We start from the raw sequence: 21,149 nt of genomic DNA, 5'->3' as shown, positions 1-21,149 counted from the left end.
TTAAGTGTTCACTTGAGCGTCGGTGACGCTCAAGCAGCTTTGTAGTTAGTCAGGTTACACAAGGTTGCACTTACACCCTGTATTCACATTAAGGTATTCTGTGTATTTCATTGGTATAAGGTTTAGACATAAAGGTATAGCATTGTGAGCGTCTGCGCCGCTGGTGACCTCCTCGTGGTCTCGAGCGTATGCTACGCCATAGCGAATCATTACTCTAGTCATAACCAATAACGTGTCCTGTGATCACTGGGCCGCGAGCGAACGTGACGCTTGAGCGTCTCGCCTACGGCTGAGCGATCGTTACGCAGATAGCGTACCCTTACGGTACTTCTTAAGCAAACAGCGTACAGTGTTCTTAGACTTCATAAAGGGTTGTTTATACGACAAAGGAATTTAGCATTGTCAATTGGGGACTCGTCCGATCCTTCTCATATCTGCACTAGGTAGATCAGCAGACATTATCCCTCCAGCAAAGGGTGGGAGGTTGTCTCGCAGTGCTGACGGGATAAGCGTCTGCTTCGCTTAGATAAAGAGTGCTGAAGGAATCCGGGAACCGGAAGTAAGAACAAAACGCTTGTGTCTTTTAAAACTGTTTTATTTCTCTTCTGTCTTGCGTATACACGCACGCATACATTTATCTGCATTTCTTTTTTCAAATTTCGTATATCACTATTCCTGTTTGCCAAGTTTTATAGTTGATAGAAAGTGCTAAAAGAGATTTGCTGTTAGTTCATAGTAGAGGTAATAGTTAAAGTATAGAACAACACACGGTTTGCCTGGGAGATAAGGCAGTCAGTGTGGATTGCGGTAGATGATCAGGGATCATTTACATTGATAAAAGTATATATTGTGTTACGGTGGATCTTTGCATTGCGTGCACGTGTCGCTAACAAAGACTAGCGTACGCAATCCAAAAGGCAGACGCACGCAGCGTACATTACGCAACGTAGCGTCCGGTTACGCCCACGTAGCTCAAGTCACGAAAAGTTGAATTAGCGCAAAGCGATAATTAGCGCAAAGGCGATAAGTAACGCACAGCGGTAGATAACGCGACGCGGTAAATAACGCAAATCTATTTTTGGAAAAAAACTGAAATTTAGTTTAACAGATCCTGCTCCTAATTGGTAACACTGTTGGACTGAAGACAATTTCTGCGCAGAAATAGATATAGAAACAAAGTGTACATGTGTTGAGTGAGTGTGTTTTTATCACATAAGTTTATATAACTTAGAGGTTGAACCAAAAGGAAAGTCGGGTACTCGTCAAAGGACATACGTGTAAGTGACATATACGGTGGCTAGGGAGGCATCCCTGGTTAAATAATATTTGAGCATTAGAGTATAGCGGACCATAAGGTAACAGACCAGGAGGTCATTAACAGAAGGTAACAAGACCAGGAGGTCGTAAGGTACTAAAAGGTCCGCTATAAAGGTACTAGAGGCACAACGCCTGGGGTGTTGGTGCAGAACCCATATAGGCCATAAGCTCTTGCTGAAGGAATCTCGGCCGGAAACATCGATTCCATTAAATCTCTCGGTACATAACAGGTAGTGCTTATGTACTGAACGATTGGACCGCACGTAATTGTGTGCAGTAGTTAGTAATCTGACCTAATACCATTAGAGTAAAGTGGTCACAAACGCTATTTGTACATTCTGACGTGATTTGTGTAATTTTTTATTTTTAAAGGGAAGTTCGCTGGTCACTCAGGAACTATCTAACAACCCCACCTTTACTGGAAAGAGTAAGTGTCCTGCGGGTAACCCTCATATGTTCCAGTAAACCGAAGGTTCTTTTGGTAGGGCCCTGTATCGAGTACGCCAGCACCACGTCGGTGTGATCAGGTCGTATTGGTCGAGGTGGGCGAGTGAGTGGGGTACTCGGTAAACCGCCACCGCCGGCCTATTTTTGAATAATTTGGTTTGCTGTAAGGGTTCGCTGAAAACCTTGATATAAAGATCCAAGGAGGAATAAGCAACACCTGCAGATTATGGGGGCCAGTTGTTCAGGTAGGGGGCGATCAACCTCGGTTCGGGTTGATTCAGAGAACCGACCAGTCGGGTCGGCAAGATACATCATGTGTGAAAAATACGGTAGTCACACAGAGGTTTTATGTGATGAATGGGAGAGAATGACTGTACAAGACAGGGACAAATTCCCAAGAATAGGTAGCTTCAGTCCAGAAGTGTTACAAAATTTAAGGAGGAGGATATGTCTCGTAAAATCAACAAAGAGACGAATTCAACATCATGATTATTTACAGTTATGGCACCAGGAAGGTGAGATACAGAGAGGTTTGGCTCTGGCGGCAGGATCTGGGGCAGTCAGGAAGCTGATAGCCACAGCTCCTCCTCCACCATACATTGCAGGAGAGAAGTTGATTGCGGAGAGAAACGCACTGGGTTGTAAACCACAAACACTTAGTAACCCTGTAAATGTAACTGATGTTAACCAAGTAACTCATGCAATTATTAACCCGTGCAAGATGTACCCTGTTTTGAACCTTCCTCAGGAGTGTGATCAAGAAGACGATTCGGCAACAATTTCAGCTCTCTCTCTTGCGGCCACCATAGCAGAGACCACAGTAGGCACAGCGACACCCACGAGATTAGTGAAAGCCCCTAGCGGAGGGATAGGTGAGGTCGTGTCAACGGGTAAGTACGGCACCATGCACTACACTGAAACAATTGTACCACAAGTTGTAGAATCTACGCAGAATGAGGCTGTTAGAATTGCTCCTGTAAGGGTAATAGCAGTTCCCAATGGAAAAACAGATGTGTCTGGAGCCACTCCCATAAGGAACATTGCCATGTACACTCCATTTTCCCGAATGGAATTAAGAACAATAGTGTCCGAATTTCCTGACCCCAGGAAAGACTTAGTTGCTAGCCAAAAATACATCAGGGATCTAGGTAACACTGTAGAACCCAACAACAAGGATTGGCAGATACTGCTAAGAGCTTGTTTACCTTCCAATGTCGATGCAACTCAATTTTTAGTTGACTGCGCATTAGATAAAGATGTACCGCTTACAGACGTGTACAACAAGGATAATGTAAAAAGGATAAATTTACAGCTAAAAGAGTATTTCCCAGCCGTTGTTAAATGGAATAAAATATTTTCCATTAAGCAAAAGGAGTCCGAAACGGCAACAGAATATTTTCACCGGGCACTATTAGAAATGGCAAAGTACACTGGTATAGAAGACATTAAGACCAACCCAAACCATCGAGAAGTAGCAGTATCTGTACTGATGGATGGTTTGAAAGAAACATTAAAAGCTAGGGTACAGACCACACAACCATGTTGGCGAGGTCTGTCAGTGTCCACATTGAGAGAGGCTGCTATTGATCACGACAGAAACATCACTAGGCACAGGGAGTCGCAAAGTGATAAGTTGATGTCCGTAAGTATACAGGCGCTGACCACAAGGCAGCCTGCGTATGTACCACCGAATCCTGTGGGTAAGGCAAGTGTAATAACATGTTTTTCTTGTAACAGACCGGGACACTATGCACGAGAATGTAGAACAAAGAGTGTACAAAGATCTTTTCAACCCCCTAGACAACGACACGACACACGACATTGGGAGCAGGGTCCACAGAGGCGGAGTTTTGAGCCACATACAGGGGAAACAAAAAGATATCCCCCGAACAGAGATTGGCATGCCTCTGGTAGTTCCCAGCTAACCCCCGCACAAGTAGTCGCTGCCAGCGGGATTCAGGGAGGTCAGCATACCCAATAGGGGTGTGGCCATACCTGTAATCTGCACCCAGTTAAATTGATTGCCAGTCTTGGAAGCGAACCAGAGATTGCAATCAATGTAGCTGGTAAAACTTTAAACTTTCTTGTAGACACAGGGGCGGCCAAGTCAGTGATAAATTCGACAGTGGGCATGAGAACCACTGGTAGGACAATTCCAGCCATGGGAGTAACAGGGGTAGTCCAGCACTACCCTGTTAGCAAACCAGCCGAGATTACAATAGGGCCTTTGCATACCAAGCATTCCTTTTTGCTGGCTGCATCGGCACCAACTAATCTCCTGGGTAGAGACTTACTATGTAAAATGGGTTGCGTCATTTATTGTACTCCTGAAGGTGTATTCTTGGACATACCTGAGAATCACGCTCAGGAGGTACGAGACATGTTAGACTCCCCATCAAAATTAATGTCACATTCCATTATGACAAATAGGAATCCATCCCAAGTAGAAGAGATGACATCTCAGATACCAGAGTCACTTTGGACAAAAGATGGACAGGACACTGGATTAATGGCAAACGTAGCTCCAGTAGTTGTACAAGTAAAAGATGGTAGGATAGCTCCAAAAATCCCACAGTATCCTCTGAAGCCAGAGGTGGAGTTAGGAGTTTTCCCAGTAATAGAACGCTTGCTGCAACAGGGCATTCTGGTAAGAACGTCCAGCACAGCCAATAGTCCCATCTTCCCTGTTAAAAAGAGTGGGGGGAGGGGTTACAGGCTAGTGCAGGATCTAAGGGGGATTAACAAAATAGTTGAGAGTCAGTTCCCCGTAGTGCCTAATCCAGCTGTCATCCTAATGCAAATTCCTCCCACTGCCAAATTTTTCACTGTTATTGACCTCTGCTCCGCTTTCTTTTCGGTACCTCTGCACCCTGACAGCCAATATTTGTTTGCATTCACATACAGAGGAGTCCAATACACGTGGACTCGGTTACCCCAAGGTTTCATAGATAGTCCAAGTATATTTTCTCAGGCTTTGCATGATTGTTTACAGTCTTTCCAACCAGAGAGTGGATCAGTATTGATACAGTATGTGGATGATTTACTGCTGTGTTCAGATTCACTGGAAGCTTCCCTGAAGGATACGAAACAGCTCCTGTTTCATCTTTCAGACACAGGTCACAAGGTTTCCAAAGACAAGTTACAATTATGCCAGACTAAGGTAAAATATTTGGGACACTGTCTAACACAAGGACTGAGACACCTGACCGCTGATAGAATCCAAGCCATTAGAGACATGACACTGCCACAAACCCAGCAACAGATTAGAACGTTTTTAGGAATGTGTGGGTATTGCCGTAATTGGATCCCAGGGTTTTCCATATTGGCGTTACCTTTGCAGGAAATGGTCTCTTCAAACAAACCTGATAGGATTTCGCATACAGACGAATCCGAAACAGCATTTGAGAGACTTAAGCAATGCCTAACGCAGGCACCAGCACTAGGTATGCCAGACTATGGGAAACCCTTTGAACTATACGGAACAGAAAGTGCTGGGTGCGCAGCAGGTGTACTAACCCAAAAACACGGTGACGCCAGCAGGCCAGTTGCATACTACAGCGCCCAGCTAGACACGGTAGCGCGATCCCTCCCCACATGCTTGCGTAGCGTTGCGGCGATAGCATTGCTAGTGACAAAAAGCGAAGATGTCGTGCTAGGCCACAACCTCACAATCCATACACCGCATGCGGTATCTGCCTTATTGAATTCTGCCCAAACCAGACACGTCTCATCAGCAAGGTTTACAAGATGGGAATTGGCATTAATGGCCCCAGTAAACATCACCATAAGGAGATGCAGTGCATTAAATCCTGCAACATTTCTCCCAGGTGTGCCTGGTCAGACACAAAGGGTGGAAGGTGAGAGTGATGGGGAAGGAGGATTTAATGCAAAGGGAGATACACATGATTGTATGGAATATTTGACCCAAAATTTTACCGCAAGGCCTGACATCAGTGACAACCCACTGGAAGATGCAGAACTCACGTTCTACACGGACGGTAGTTGTCATAGACAGTCAGACTCGGGAGACTTGTGTACTGGATACGCAGTCGTAGATGACCAAGACACCATAGAAGCGGAACCGCTAGGCCCACCTCACTCAGCCCAGGTTGCTGAACTGGTCGCCCTAACCAGAGCATGTGAATTGGCTAAGGGCAAGTCAGCCAATATCTACACCGATTCTAGATACGCCTTCGGGGTAGTACATGATTTCGGAGCGCTATGGCGTCTCAGAAATTTCATGACGGCAGCTGGTACACCGATAGCGCATGCAGCGTATATAAAAAGGCTTCTAACAGCGATACAGGAACCCGACAGAGTGGCTGTTATCAAATGTAAAGCACATACATATAGTCAAGACCCAGTGTCACTTGGTAACAGCCGAGCAGACGAAGCCGCAAAGCTTGCAGCTGCTACCCCCATACAGACAGACACCACACAACTGATGGTATTTAATACCATCAACACACAAAAGTTGTGTGAGATGCAGAATTTGTGTTCCACACAGGAAAGAGCAGTCTGGAAGGCAAAGGGATATGGCCAGGAGTCCTCAGGGCTCTGGACGGATGGACATGGTAAACCAGTGGCCCCCAGGGCATACCTTCCATGTCTGGCTGAAGCAGCTCACGGGCTGACTCATCTAGGCAAGGAGGGGATGTGCAAATTGGTAAGAGCATACTGGTGCGCCCCAGGATTCTCCTCTCATGCGAGTAAAAGAGCAATGTCATGCCTTACCTGTCTGAGAAAGAATATTGGAAAAGCAATACCTACAGAACCATCCCATATCCCACCTGCCGGCGGCCCTTTCCAGGTAATACAAATTGACTTCATTCAATTACCCCCATGTCGAAATTTGAAATATGTACTTGTTTGTATAGATGTTTTCTCGAATTGGGTCGAAGCTTTTCCAGCAGCTACAAATACCGCTATGTTTACAGCTAAGAAAATTGTGCAGGAATTTGTATGTAGATATGGTATCCCTAGAATCATTGAAAGTGATAGGGGTACCCATTTTACCGGTGATGTCTTTCAAGGAATGTGTAAGTTGATGGGAATTGATAGTAAGCTGCACACTCCGTACCGTCCACAGGCGAGCGCGAAGGTCGAAAGAGTGAACAGCACTATTAAAAATAAATTGAGTAAAGTAATGGCAGAGACAGGATTGACGTGGCCAGAAGCTTTACCCATTGTTTTGTATAGCATCAGAACCACTCCCAGGTCCCCTCTTAATCTGTCCCCTTTTGAAATTCTGTTTGGTCGACAACCGCATGTCATGATTAACCCTCAGGAAGATTTGAAATGTAACAATGAAGTAACTGTAAAGTACTTGATTAACATGAGTAAACAGTTGAGGAATCAAAATGATAATCTGAAGTTGGTGATTCCTGATTTACCAGATAGTAATTGTCATGACATTGAACCTGGGGATTATGTAATGATACGAAATTTTCTACGCTCAGGTTGTCTTATTGATAGATGGGAAGGACCATACCAGGTCTTATTGACTAGCACCACAGCATTGAAGGTTGCTGAGAGAGAGACTTGGGTCCATTCATCCCACTGCAAGAAGGTTGCTGATCCAGAGAAGTCCCGTGATAAGGAACAGACGGTAGAGGTTGTATCACTGGAGTGTCTGTTCCAGGAGGACTGAGGCGGCACCTGAGCCTTGAAGACCAAAAGCAGCTGTCGACTTCCCTCTCCCTTTTATTGTTTTTCTCCACTTCCCATCCCCTCTCCCTTAAAATTTCTTCTTCCCCCTTCTCATTCTTCTCCATTTCCTCCTCAAAGATGGACTTGCCCCAAGAGACTGTGATCCGGATTTTGATGTTAACCATGATGTTGACCAGAGCAGTCTGTTCCGGCGAGAGTACCATAGAGGTCGAGAGAGGTTCTGGAATGGGTTCCGATTATGATGATGGAGGCGTAGTTTTCCAAGATCAACCAAACCAACAAGCAAAGGCGAGTATCAGAAAACGATCCGATAGAAGAAATTGTGATGGATTGTTAGCTGAAGAAAATTGTATCTGTAGGCTCTGTGATAATCTGGTTGAAGATGGATGCATAAAGAAATGCCAATCCAGTTTTAATATCCATATGGACCGGCATCCATTGAGTGACTATCACTCCTTAGTGGGTAACGTGCTAAACCAAACAGATTGTTGGGTATGCTCTCAAGTACCTCAGGGTCATAGCAAATCAGGGCTAGTACCATTTCCTTTAACGCTAGGGGAGGTACTTGAGCTAAGTGGTGGGAGACCGGTGGACCGGAGGTTTAACATCTCCAGCCCTCCTAGTTTGAAGCTCCACCAATACCATGTGGATAGGTCCCTCTTATGTTTCAATATCTCCAATCCCAGAAAACCGGGAAATTGGGAAGTGTCATGGAGCAACCTTACCTTTTCACACAGAGCAGATAGAATGCCTACAGATACAGAGCTGGTACGCCACATAGCCAGTAGAGGAAAATCTTTTCGGTATCGATATACCTTAGGAAATAGGATTACTAGAGTTGGAGAGGTATCACCAGGATACTGTGCACATATCGTACAAACTGATACGTGCATTAAGCAGATGGAAGAATTAGGGTCAGGAGATTTCACCTGGAAGGTTTGTAACATGGTCATGTCCTTCTCCGTCCCATATGTTCTCCCCGATGACGCATATTTCATATGCGGGAGAAAGGCGTACAAGTGGCTTGCCCCAAACTCTGAAGGATTGTGTTATATTGGAAAAGTATTGCCTGAAGTGATGACTGTTACACATGACAAAATGAAGGACATACACCGTGGTGCCCAAGCTCCTTATACTCACACTCATTACGAGCACCGAGTTAAAAGACAACTGTCAGAAAGGTTAGAGCATCCGGCCTCCGATCTTATCCATGAATCCACCGGGATTCAGGTTCTGGTAGCGTTAGATTTCACTCGTACCGCTCGGGGAGTGATGAATTATAGATACATTTCCGCACTCGCCAATTTGTTAGATAATATCACTGAAATGTATGATGACACGTTTAGATACACTGGAAGAGAACTTCAAGCTTACAAAACAGAACTAGTTCAGCATAGGATGGTTCTTAATTATCTTACAGCAGTAACAGGCGGATATTGTGTTACATTGGCAACACAGTACGGCATAAAGTGTTGCACGTATATCACAAATAGCACCGAGGATCCGGTAGAGGTCATAGACCAAAAGATGGATGATATTCTCCAATTGAAGTGGGAATTTCGTCGGAAACACAATCTCACCCTTGCTGCTGTAGGAAATGAGCTGACTGGTTGGGTGTCATGGTTGAACCCGCGAAATTGGTTCTCCGGTTTGGGAGACTGGGCTCAAGGAGTCATAATGGATGTTGGAAAGTTTCTACTATGTATCTTGGGTGTCGTTATATCGATTGGATTGATATTTAGATGCGGGCAGGCTTTAATGAGGTGCAAACAAAGTACAAGAGTGATGAGCTTGAGGAGCGAGGAAACTGTAATTAACCTGGATTTGATTTATGACCCAATGATAGAAACCAGGATGTGATGAAAATGCGATTATACGGTCCGTTTCTTTCACCTGTTTTTCTGCTTTTCTCCAAGATACAAAGACCCCCTTGGACGAGGAAGTTGATGAGACGCTATACAGACAACAGACAAGCACCAAAGATGAAGTTTTGACAACCTATGATATGGACACTTGATGAACTTTGCCATGGATCCCCAGTTTCCCTAGTACTTTTAAACTCACGCTAGCCCAACATTTTTGTAAATCTGATGGCTCAGACAAAGCTATTTGCTCATGCCCAAGGAGCAATACAGCGCAAAGAAGACGACTCTCAACAGATACCGAACACAACTTCGACGACAGATGTACATTTCCCTGACATAGAATATCATTGCATTTTCCATAAGTGTTCTTTATCTTCATCTCTACAACCCTCAGGTAATGACACACATAGACGATAGGGAACACAGGCACAGATATCAGCAACCACATACCTCCCCCATTCATGTATCATCAACTAAAATGTGCATCCCCATTTTGTTACAACTGAAAGCCGAAATGAGCTCGGTAGAGTTTGACAGCCCATCCACAGACCCTTAGTACGGGATAAGAAGGAATTCAAATGTATACTTCGCAATACCTCGAAGCTTGATTTACCACACGTACGGCACGATGATACATGACCCTCCAAACATGGACTCATACACACATGCTTCTACTTTCTCACTAGGTCATACCCTTTTCACACCTACTCCTCTCTTCTTCCTTACCCCACCATGGAAATCAATTAACCCCTGACTTACATTTTTCTCCTTAAATATTTTAGAAGGTGGCAGTTATTATTGACTGCCAAAGGGTGGACTGTCAAAGTCAGAAAAATGTCTCTATGCACGTTGCCATATTTGCACCGCACACTGGTCCGCGCTGCGCATGCGTACGCTCTCCCGTGAAGGCGCATACCCGCAATAGCGTGCACTCGCAGGCGCGGTATGCGTATTTACGGTAGAGTTTATGTAGTCGTAGCGTGCGACTCATTCGTTACATATTTTCACAATTAATGTAGTTTATAGATTATGATCCCTTTGATAGTTTCTGAAAGTTTGGTTAATATAGAAGGTCCCTGTTTAAAGGAGTCCCTCTTTGTATTGTACGAAGGGTCTAACAGGAATCATACAGCAGTGTTTGGTACCCATCGGAAGAGTATTTAATTAGCAATATTCCGGTGTTGGTTTGGAGCGTATTAATCGCTCGTGCGAATAGTTATGGACATAAGAAGTTTATGTCCATTTCTATTATTTACTCATACTTAGGTATGCGGCGGGAAACCCAGTTTCCCACCCACCTGAGCTGTTGGAAATCGTCACAGCCCACCTGTATGAATCACCCTATGACCTTTTGTTGTGATACAGGGTCGAATTCCTTCATCCAATGGACAATGGGATTGTAGGGACTATGAGATTGCATTGTGTGTGGGGCATAAATAGGCAGGCCGACCATATCCAACTTCACTCTCTCACCAACGGTTATCTGCTGATAGCCGGGAGCTGGATATCGAGGCGCATGCGATCATACCCTTTGTGCGTAAGTTTTCTCTCCGTAATCATTGTCTTACTGTGAGCCAATTTCTCTCATCTCTCTCCGTCTCTCTCTCTCTCTCTCTCTCTCTCTCTCTCTCTCTCCTCTTTTCTCTTATATCTCTCATAGTATTGTATTGTATTGCATTTAGGTCAGAGTAGTATTGTCTTTTTGTATTTATTGTTTAGTTCTGTGGTTAGGAAGTCTTTGTTATATTGTAGTGTATCATTTGTACTGTTATCCCCTTTTTACAAGTATATTAGATATAATACAGTTAATAGGCTTCGGACCCTAAACCAGTATCTGTGTATTTTCTATAGTGTTAAGTGTTCACTTGAGCGTCGGTGACGCTCAAGCAGCTTTGTAGTTAGTCAGGTTACACAAGGTTGCACTTACACCCTGTATTCACATTAAGGTATTCTGTGTATTTCATTGGTATAAGGTTTAGACATAAAGGTATAGCATTGTGAGCGTCTGCGCCGCTGGTGACCTCCTCGTGGTCTCGAGCGTATGCTACGCCATAGCGAATCATTACTCTAGTCATAACCAATAACGTGTCCTGTGATCACTGGGCCGCGAGCGAACGTGACGCTTGAGCGTCTCGCCTACGGCTGAGCGATCGTTACGCAGATAGCGTACCCTTACGGTACTTCTTAAGCAAACAGCGTACAGTGTTCTTAGACTTCATAAAGGGTTGTTTATACGACAAAGGAATTTAGCATTGTCAATACAGTATGTGGACGATTTACTGCTGTGTTCAGATTCACTGGAAGCATCTCTGAAGGATACGAAACAGCTCCTGTTTCATCTTTCAGACACCGGACACAAGGTGTCCAAAGACAAGTTGCAATTATGCCAAACTAAGGTAAAATATTTGGGACACTATCTAACACAAGGACTGAGACACCTGACCGCTGATAGAATCCAAGCAATTAGAGACATGACTCTGCCACAAACCCAGCAACAGATCAGAATGTTTTTAGGAATGTGTGGGTATTGCCGTAATTGGATCCCAGGGTTTTCCATTTTGGCGTTACCTTTGCAGGAAATGGTCTCCTCAAACAAACCTGATAGGATTTCGCATACAGACGAGTCCGAAACAGCATTTGAGAGACTTAAACAGTGCCTAACACAGGCACCAGCACTAGGTATGCCAGACTATGGAAAACCCTTTGAACTATACGGAACAGAAAGTGCTGGTTGCGCGGCAGGTGTACTAACCCAAAAACACGGTGATGCCAGCAGGCCAGTTGCATACTACAGCGCTCAGCTAGACACGGTAGCGCGATCCCTCCCCACATGCTTGCGAAGCGTTGCTGCGATAGCATTGCTAGTGACAAAAAGCGAAGATGTCGTGCTAGGCCACAACCTCACAATCCATACGCCACATGCAGTATCAGCCTTATTGAATTCTGCCCAAACCAGACACGTCTCATCAGCGAGGTTTACAAGATGGGAATTGGCACTAATGGCCCCCGTAAACATCACCATAAGGAGATGCAGTGCATTAAATCCTGCAACGTATCTCCCAGGTGTGCCTGGTCAGGCACAAAGGGTGGAAGGTGAGAGTGATGGGGAAGGAGGATTTAATATAAAGGAAGATACACATGATTGTATGGAATATTTGACCCAAAATTTTACCGCAAGGCCTGACATCAGTGACAACCCACTGGAAGATGCAGAACTCACGTTCTACACGGACGGTAGTTGTCATAGACAGTCAGACTCGGGAGACTTGTGTACTGGATACGCAGTCGTAGATGACCAAGACACCATAGAAGCGGAACCGCTAGGCCCACCTCACTCAGCCCAGGTTGCTGAACTGGTCGCCCTAACCAGAGCATGTGAATTGGCTAAAGGTAAGTCAGCCAATATCTACACCGATTCTAGATACGCATTCGGAGTAGTCCATGATTTCGGAGCCCTATGGCGTCTCAGAAATTTCATGACGGCCGCTGGTACACCGGTAGCGCATGCAGCTCACATAAAAAGGCTTCTAACAGCGATACAGGAACCCGACAGAGTGGCTGTTATCAAATGTAAAGCACACACATATAGCCAAGACCCGGTATCACTTGGTAACAGCCGAGCAGACGAAGCTGCTAAGTTAGCAGCTGCTACCCCCATACAGACAGACACCACACAATTGATGGTATTTAATACCATTAACACACAGAAGTTGTGTGAAATGCAAAATTTGTGTTCCACACAGGAAAAGGCAGTCTGGAAGGCAAAGGGATATGGCCAGGAGTCCTCAGGACTCTGGACGGATGGACATGGTAAATCAGTGGCCCCCAGAGCATATCTTCCATGTCTGGCTGAAGCAGCTCACGGGCTGACTCATCTAGGCAAGGAAGGGATGTGCAAATTGGTGAGAGCATATTGGTGCGCCCCAGGATTCTCCTCTCATGCGAGTAAAAGAGCAATGTCATGCCTTACCTGTTTGAGAAAGAATATTGGAAAGGCAATACCTACAGAACCATCCCATATCCCACCTGCCGGCGGCCCTTTCCAGGTAATACAAATTGACTTTATACAATTACCCCCTTGTCGGAATTTGAAACATGTACTTGTTTGTATAGATGTTTTCTCAAATTGGGTCGAAGCATTTCCTGCGGCTACAAATACCGCTATGTTTACTGCTAAGAAAATTGTGCAAGAATTTGTATGTAGATATGGTATCCCTAGAATAATCGAAAGTGATAGGGGTACCCATTTTACAGGTGATGTCTTTCAAGGAATGTGTAAGTTGATGGGAATTGATAGCAAGCTGCACACTCCGTACCGTCCACAGGCGAGTGCGAAGGTCGAAAGAGTGAACAGCACTATTAAAAATAAATTGAGTAAAGTGATGGCAGAGACAGGATTGACATGGCCAGAAGCTTTACCCATTGTATTGTACAGTATCAGAACCACTCCCAGGTCCCCTCTTAATCTGTCTCCCTTTGAAATCTTGTTTGGTCGACAACCGCATGCCATGATTAACCCTCAGGATGATTTGAAATGTAACAATGAAGTAACTGTAAAGTACTTGATTAACATGAGTAAACAGTTAAGGAATCAAAATGATAATCTGAAGTTGGTGATTCCTGATCTACCTGATAGTAATTGTCATGACATTGAACCTGGGGATTATGTAATGATACGGAATTTTCTACGCTCAGGTTGCCTTATTGACAGATGGGAAGGACCATACCAGGTCTTATTGACTAGCACTACAGCATTGAAGGTTGCTGAGAGAGAGACTTGGGTCCATTCATCCCACTGCAAGAAGGTTGCTGATCCAGAGAAGTCCCGTGATAAGGAACAGACGGTAGAGGTTGTATCACTGGAGTGTCTGTTCCAGGAGGACTGAGGCGGCACCTGAGCCTTGAAGACCGAGAGCTGTTGTCGACTCCCCACTCCCTTTTATTGTTTTTCTCCACTTCCCATCCCCTCTCCCTCAAATTTCTTTTTCCTCCTTCTCATTCTTCTCCGTTTCCTCCTATAAGATGGACTTGCCCCAAGAGACTGTGATCCGGATTTTCCTGTTGACCATGATGTTGACCAGAGCAGTCTGTTCCGGCGAGAGTACCATGGAGGTCGATAGAGGTTCTGGAATGGGTTCTGATGATAAAGATGGAGGCGTAGTTTTCCAAGATCAACCTAACCAACAAGCAAAGGCGAGTATCAGAAAACGATCCGATAGCATTGACCATAGAAGGAATTGTGACGGATTGTTAGCTGAAGAAAACTGTATCTGTAGGCTCTGTAACAATGTCATTGAAGATGGGTGCATTAAGAAATGCCAATCCAGTTTTAATATCCATATGGACCGGCATCCATTGAGTGACTATCACTCCTTAGTGGGTAATGTGTTAAACAAAACAGATTGTTGGGTATGCTCTCAAGTACCTCAAGGTCATAGCAAATCAGGGCTAGTACCATTTCCTTTAACGATAGGGGAGGTACTTGAGTTAAATGGTGGGAGACCGGTGGACAGGAGGTTTAATATCTCCAGCCCTCCTAGTTTGAAGCTCCACCAATACCATGTGGATAGGTCCCTATTATGTTTCAACATCTCCAATCCCAGAAAGCCGGGAAATTGGGAAGTGTCATGGAGTAACCACACCATGACCTTTTCGCATAGAGCAGATAGAATGCCTACAGATACAGAGCTTGTACGCCACATAGCTAGTAGAGGAAAATCTTTCCGGTATAGGTACACCTTAGGAAATAGGATTACGAGAGTTGGAGAAGTATCACCAGGATACTGTGCACATATCGTACAACCTGATACGTGTATTAAGCAGATGGAAGAATTAGGGTTAGGAGATTTCACCTGGAAGGTGTGTAATATGGTTATGTCCTTCTCCGTCCCATATGTTCTCCCCGATGATGCATATTTCATATGCGGGAGAAAGGCGTACAAGTGGCTTGCCCCAAACTCTGAAGGATTGTGTTATATTGGAAAAGTATTGCCTGAAGTGATGACTGTAACACATGATAAAATGAAAGACATACATCGTGGTGCCCAAGCTCCTTATACTCACACTCATTACGAGCACGTAGTTAAAAGGCAACTGACAGAAAGGTTAGAGCATCCGGCCTCTGATCTGATAAGTGAATCCACCGGGATTCAATTCTTAATCGCGTTAGATTTCACCCGCACCGCTAGAGGAGTGCTAAATTATAAATACATATCGGCGCTCGCAAATTTGTTAGATAATATCACTGAAATGTATGATGACACGTTTAGATATACTGGAAGGGAACTTCAAGCTTATAAAACAGAACTGGTGCAGCATAGAATGGTTCTTAATTACCTCACAGCAGTGACAGGCGGATATTGTGTTACATTGGCAACACAGTACGGCGTGAAGTGTTGCACGTATATCACGAATAGCACCGAGGATCCGGTCGAGGTCATAGACCAAAAGATGGACGATATTCTCCAATTGAAGTGGGAATTTCGACGAAAACACAATCTCACTCTTGCTGCTGTAGGTAATGAGCTGACTGGTTGGGTGTCATGGTTGAACCCGCGAAATTGGTTCTCCGGTTTGGGAGACTGGGCTCAAGGAGTCATAATGGATGTTGGGAAGTTTCTCCTATGTATCTTAGGTGTTGTCATATCAATTGGCTTGATATTTAGATGCGGTCAGGCTTTAATGAAGTGCAAACATCGTACCAGGGTAATGAGTTTGAGGAGTGAGGAAACTGTAATTAACCTGGATTTGATTTATGACCCAATGATAGAAATAATGATGTAATGAAAATGCGATTATACGGTCCGTTTCTTTCACCTGTTTTTCTGGTTTTTCTCCAAGATAAAAAGACCCACTTGGACGAGGAAGTTGACGAGACGCTATACAGACAACGGATAGACCAAAGAAGAAGTTTTGACCACTTGAGATACGGACATTTGATGAACTTTGCCATGGATCCCCAGTTTCCCTAGAATTCTTAAACTTACGCTAGCCCAACATTTTTTGTAAATCTAATGGCATTGACAAAGCTTTTTGCTCACACCTAATGGGCAACACAGCGCAAAGAAGACGACTTTCAACTGATACCGAACAAAACTTCAACCGACAGATGTACATTAACCTGACATAGAATACCACCGCATTTACCGTAATTATGTCTTTTCTTCATTTCTACAACCCTCAGGTAATGACACACATAGTATAGGGAATACAGGCACAGATATCAGCAATCACATATTCCCCCATTCATGTATCATCAACTAAAATGTGCTCCCCATTTTGTTCAAATCCGAAAAGAGCTCGGTAAAGTTTGACAGCCCATCCACAGACCCGTACCACGGGATAAGAAGGAATTCAAATGTATACTTCGCAATACCTCGAAGCTTGATTTACAACACGTACGGCATGATGATACATGACCCCCCAAACACGGATTCATACACACATGCTTCTGCTATCTCACTAGGTCATACCCTCTTCACACCTACTCCTCTCTCCTCCCTTACCCAACCATGGAAATGAATTAACCCCTAACATATATTTTTCTCCTTTTGAAATGTTTTCAGGAAGTGGCAGTTATTATTGACTGCCAAAGGGTGGACTGTCAAAGTCAGAAAAATATCTCTATGCACACTACCATATTTGCACCTCACACAGGTCCGTGCTGCGCATGCGTACGCTCTCCCGTACGTGCGCATACTCACAATCGCGGGCACCCACAGGCGCATGGTATGCGTATTTACGGTAGAGTTTATGCGATCGTAGCGTGCGACTCAATCATTACATATTTTCACTAATAAGGTATTTTATAGATCATGGTCCCTTTGATAGATTCTGAAAGTTTGGTTAATATAGAATGTTCATGAACAGAGAAATCCCTCTTTGTTTGATACGAAGGGTCGGACAGGAGTAATACAGTGGTGTTTAGTATCCATCGGAAGAATATTTAATTAGAAATATTCCGGTGTTGGTTTGAAGCAGATCAATCGCTCGTGCGAATAGTTATGGACATAAGAAGTTTATGAACATTTACTTTATTTGCACTTTATTACCCATGCGGCGGGAAACCCAGTTTCCCTCCCACCTGAGCAGTTGGAAATAGTCACAGCCCACCTGTATGAATCAACCTATGACCTTTTGTTATAATGCGAAGCCGAATTCCTGTGTCCAATGAACAATGAGATTGTAGGGACCATTGAATTGTATTGTGTGTGGGGCATAAATAGGCAGGCCGACCGTATCCAGTTCACTCTCTTCAACGGTTCTCATTGCTGATAATCGGGAGCTGGATATCGAGGCGCATGCGATCGTTTCCCCTTGTGCGTAAGTCTTTCTCCGTAATCATATTGTCTTACTGTGAGCCATCTCTCTCTCTCTCTCTACTCTTTCTCTCGTATTTTCCTTTAATTGTATTGTATTGTATTTCCCGTGTAGTTATCTGGTTAGTTGGTCTATGTTATATTGTAGTGTATCATTTGTACTGTGATTCCTTTTTCAAGTATAATAGTTATAATACATATAATAGGTTTTGGACCCTAAGCCCAGGTATCTGTGTATTCTTTATAGGGTACGTGAACTTAATGAGGAGACCGCACCGGTTGTAATAAATAGATAATAGAGTAGTATGATAGTTATCTCCCTTAAGAAGCCAACTTAATATTATGCAGGAAAATCCTGTATTTAAAGTATCCCACACATATTGGCAAATAAGGTTGCCTATTTTATGTGCTATGGGTTTACTGTTGGCGGTGCTCCCCTAGAGCCTGAATATTATATATTAATACCAAAAAAAGAAGAAACAGATGACTCTGTTTGGGAAGCACTCTTACTCAGGAAGATAGATATATTGTACCTCAGTACACTGAGATGATTAAATAAATCAAATTAAATTCCGTATCTTTTAAGATAAGCGAAGTTCCTTATGAGAATAAATAATAGCTATGCGAATTTATATGGAATATAGACTTATCCTATTGTAGAATCCTGGATAAGTAATTAATAGTAGTGAACTGATGTTTGCTGTATATTATTTGTATGCTGAGGAAGGGTCCTCCCTCCTGCCACTAATGATTTGGGAAAACTTTACATATGAACCCTCATTCAGTCTGCATGTATCACATGAGAATAAGTGGTAGACGCAGGAAATTAAATCATTGGTTCATTCCGATTCCAAAAAAGCTTTTCCCCATTCTTTATGGGTGATCACAGTTAAGTGTCCTTGAGGGTTGGTATACGTCTATATGGACAGGTTATCTTGCAGCACCAGGATGTTCCCAGGTAGTCTCCTATCCTGGTACTGGTCCGGCCTTCCAATGCTTGGCTTCCAAGTTCGGAAGGATTTGGGCTTATCCAAAGGAGTATGGCCGCAAGGTAGTCCTTATGACATCCCTCCACCTATTGGGCTTGTCTTAAAAGGATACTGGTGAATGATGTTCCTCATATATGAAGGAGGACTCAATAATTCAGTATTCGGAGCAGGCCCAGAAGATTAGTGGTATTTTCTGTGTGTATAGGGCAGGTAGTGTTATACCAGATAAGACCAATTTGCTGTCACCGTTTCTCACCTCTGCTTTTCATCCATCATACCATTGGGCATAGGGTGGAGAATGAGAGAGTGAGATACAAGCATAAGGTCTGAAGGAAGAAGATCAGAGCAGTCTGGGTGTTGTACCCACTTGTAAGGTTCTGTTGCGGTGCCTTGCAGAACCTATACTTTGGTAGGTCCACAACAGACGACACACTCTTTGAAAGATGTGCTAAGGATTGGCAGTTTTTGATTAAGGCTGTGAGTCTATAGTGTATCAATATACTATGACATGTAACTCTCAATTAGGAGCAGCCAATTTTCTGTCACCAAATGCTGCACAGATTCAAATAACACCTGCAATTGTTTCTAATTGTATCACACAGAAAGATACACTTATGCAGACAATCTAAATACTTCTATCTAATAATGTGGTCAGATACTTTGTTTACCAGTCACGACATTCAAACTGGTCATTCATGATCAGATACATCTGTTACAAATCAAAACAAATAGAGTTGCCGTTCTTGTGAGTGGCAACTCAATAGTTATACACAATAGTTGTAACAAACTTGTGTCTGTGTCACTGATCTATATAGATACTCAGTGATTAGACATGTACATGAACAGTTATCTAGGCATACAAAGTGAAGACATGTGGGTTTATCCCTCTCAGTATGTATGTCTGTATGTTTGGTATGCTATAAAGTATTTATAACACCCGTCAGCGTATGACCACCTCCCGATTTCGGGTGGTGTGTGTGACTTATTAGATAAGAACCATGTGTCGTATTGGTATGATACCCTTGTCACCTGGTTGTCTGGTATCTAGCTGGGGTGATGACTTATCCGCCTCCGTTCTCACCGCTCTACCGAGCGGGTTACAGCAAGCAGCCCGTTCACCCGATCACGTGACTTGTCCGCCTCCGTTCTCACCGCTCAGCCGAGCGGGTTACAGCAAACAACCCGTTCACCCGATCACGTGTGCGCACCACGTGATCGACGCGCCTCCTGACGTACGTTTCGCGTAAGCTTGTTCACAGGGTGATTTACTCGTAGCTATGGCTACCTTGATATAGGGAGCTACGTAAGCTAATTGGTTTTACTGAGTGATTGACTCTTGTTGATAGCCAATGAGGGACCTGAGAAGACACAGTGATTGTTCTTATTGGTCCTTTCTTAGTCCTTCTCGTATTATTAGACATTGCCACAGTTTTTATCAATTAATCAATTACGAGTGGGCTTAATTTCTTTCTTTTTATAGAATAGTTGAGTTATGAATTAACTAAAGTATATAGGGAAAGATTTGACAAGAGTAAGATAGGGAAAATTATCGGGCAAAGAATTATCTGTTTATTAATAATTAGAACTAGTATTGAGCACTAAAGAGATTATAATAAATAACAATTAGAGTGATTAATTACTGAATTAGGATGATTAGAGGATTATATTCTATTTATAGAAAAATATACATTCAATCATTATTTACACCATGATGGTAATTTTTTGTACAGTGCAGTACATGGTCCATATAGCCCATATTATTTGATATATAGGCATTAAGGAGAATATTACTTAGATTAATACCAACACTGTTACATAATCAAACCATTTATAAAAGAGCTAAGTGCATGTATCAGTGTATGTATAAACCCGTGTGTATCAAAATTGTGTATATACGTGTACATTTGTGTAACCCGTGCCAAATTAAAAACAAAAACTATATGTGTAGGTGAGAAACAATGATTCATGAATGTTTGTGTAGAAAAATTAATTGTTATAGTCAAATGAGGGAAGGATATAAAGAGAAGAAGAATAGAGTTTTTAACAGAATAAAATTGTATATTGTGATCGTAGTGAATTAAAATTTACATTGTTGTCATATGTTTTGTATATGACTATTGAGTGCTGTTGGTATATATTGTGTATGTGTGGGTGGTTTGGAATTGCAATTATACCTTGTGATATTCATGAAATATGCATTTGTTTGTTGTTCCCTATTGTGAAAATTAATAATGTGCAGATAAATAGGTGAGAAAGGAAGAAAAGGTGAGAAGAAGGAAAAATAAGGAAAAATAAAGGGGACAAAAGGGAATAGCTTTTTGTGTGGAAGGGTGTGAATTGTAACAGTGAGGATAATCCATGTTTTTTATGTATTTAATTTTTTATTTGTACATTTTTTTATTATTTTTTGTTTTTTTTATTGTTTTTTATTTTTTATAAAGGAAAACCTAATTTTTATATAGTATATACTATGAAAGTACCTTATTTGGTGAAGAGGAAAACTTTATTATTTACATTGTATAGTTAGCTGAGAAATACCCCAA

At 43.1% G+C, this 21,149-nt stretch overlaps 1 pseudogene; it reads right to left on the bottom strand.

Annotated features, from left to right (window-relative positions):
- Positions 1-18,549: 18,549 nt before the first annotated feature.
- LOC134937017 (5S ribosomal RNA) lies at positions 18,550-18,669 on the bottom strand (annotated as a pseudogene).
- Between the last annotated feature and the right edge of the window lie 2,480 nt (positions 18,670-21,149).

The sequence above is a fragment of the Pseudophryne corroboree genome, chromosome 6 (genome assembly GCF_028390025.1).
Source record: "Pseudophryne corroboree isolate aPseCor3 chromosome 6, aPseCor3.hap2, whole genome shotgun sequence".
Lineage (NCBI taxonomy): Eukaryota > Metazoa > Chordata > Amphibia > Anura > Myobatrachidae > Pseudophryne > Pseudophryne corroboree.
Note: the sequence above shows the minus strand (reverse complement) of the source record. Positions and strands in the feature narration are given on the sequence as shown.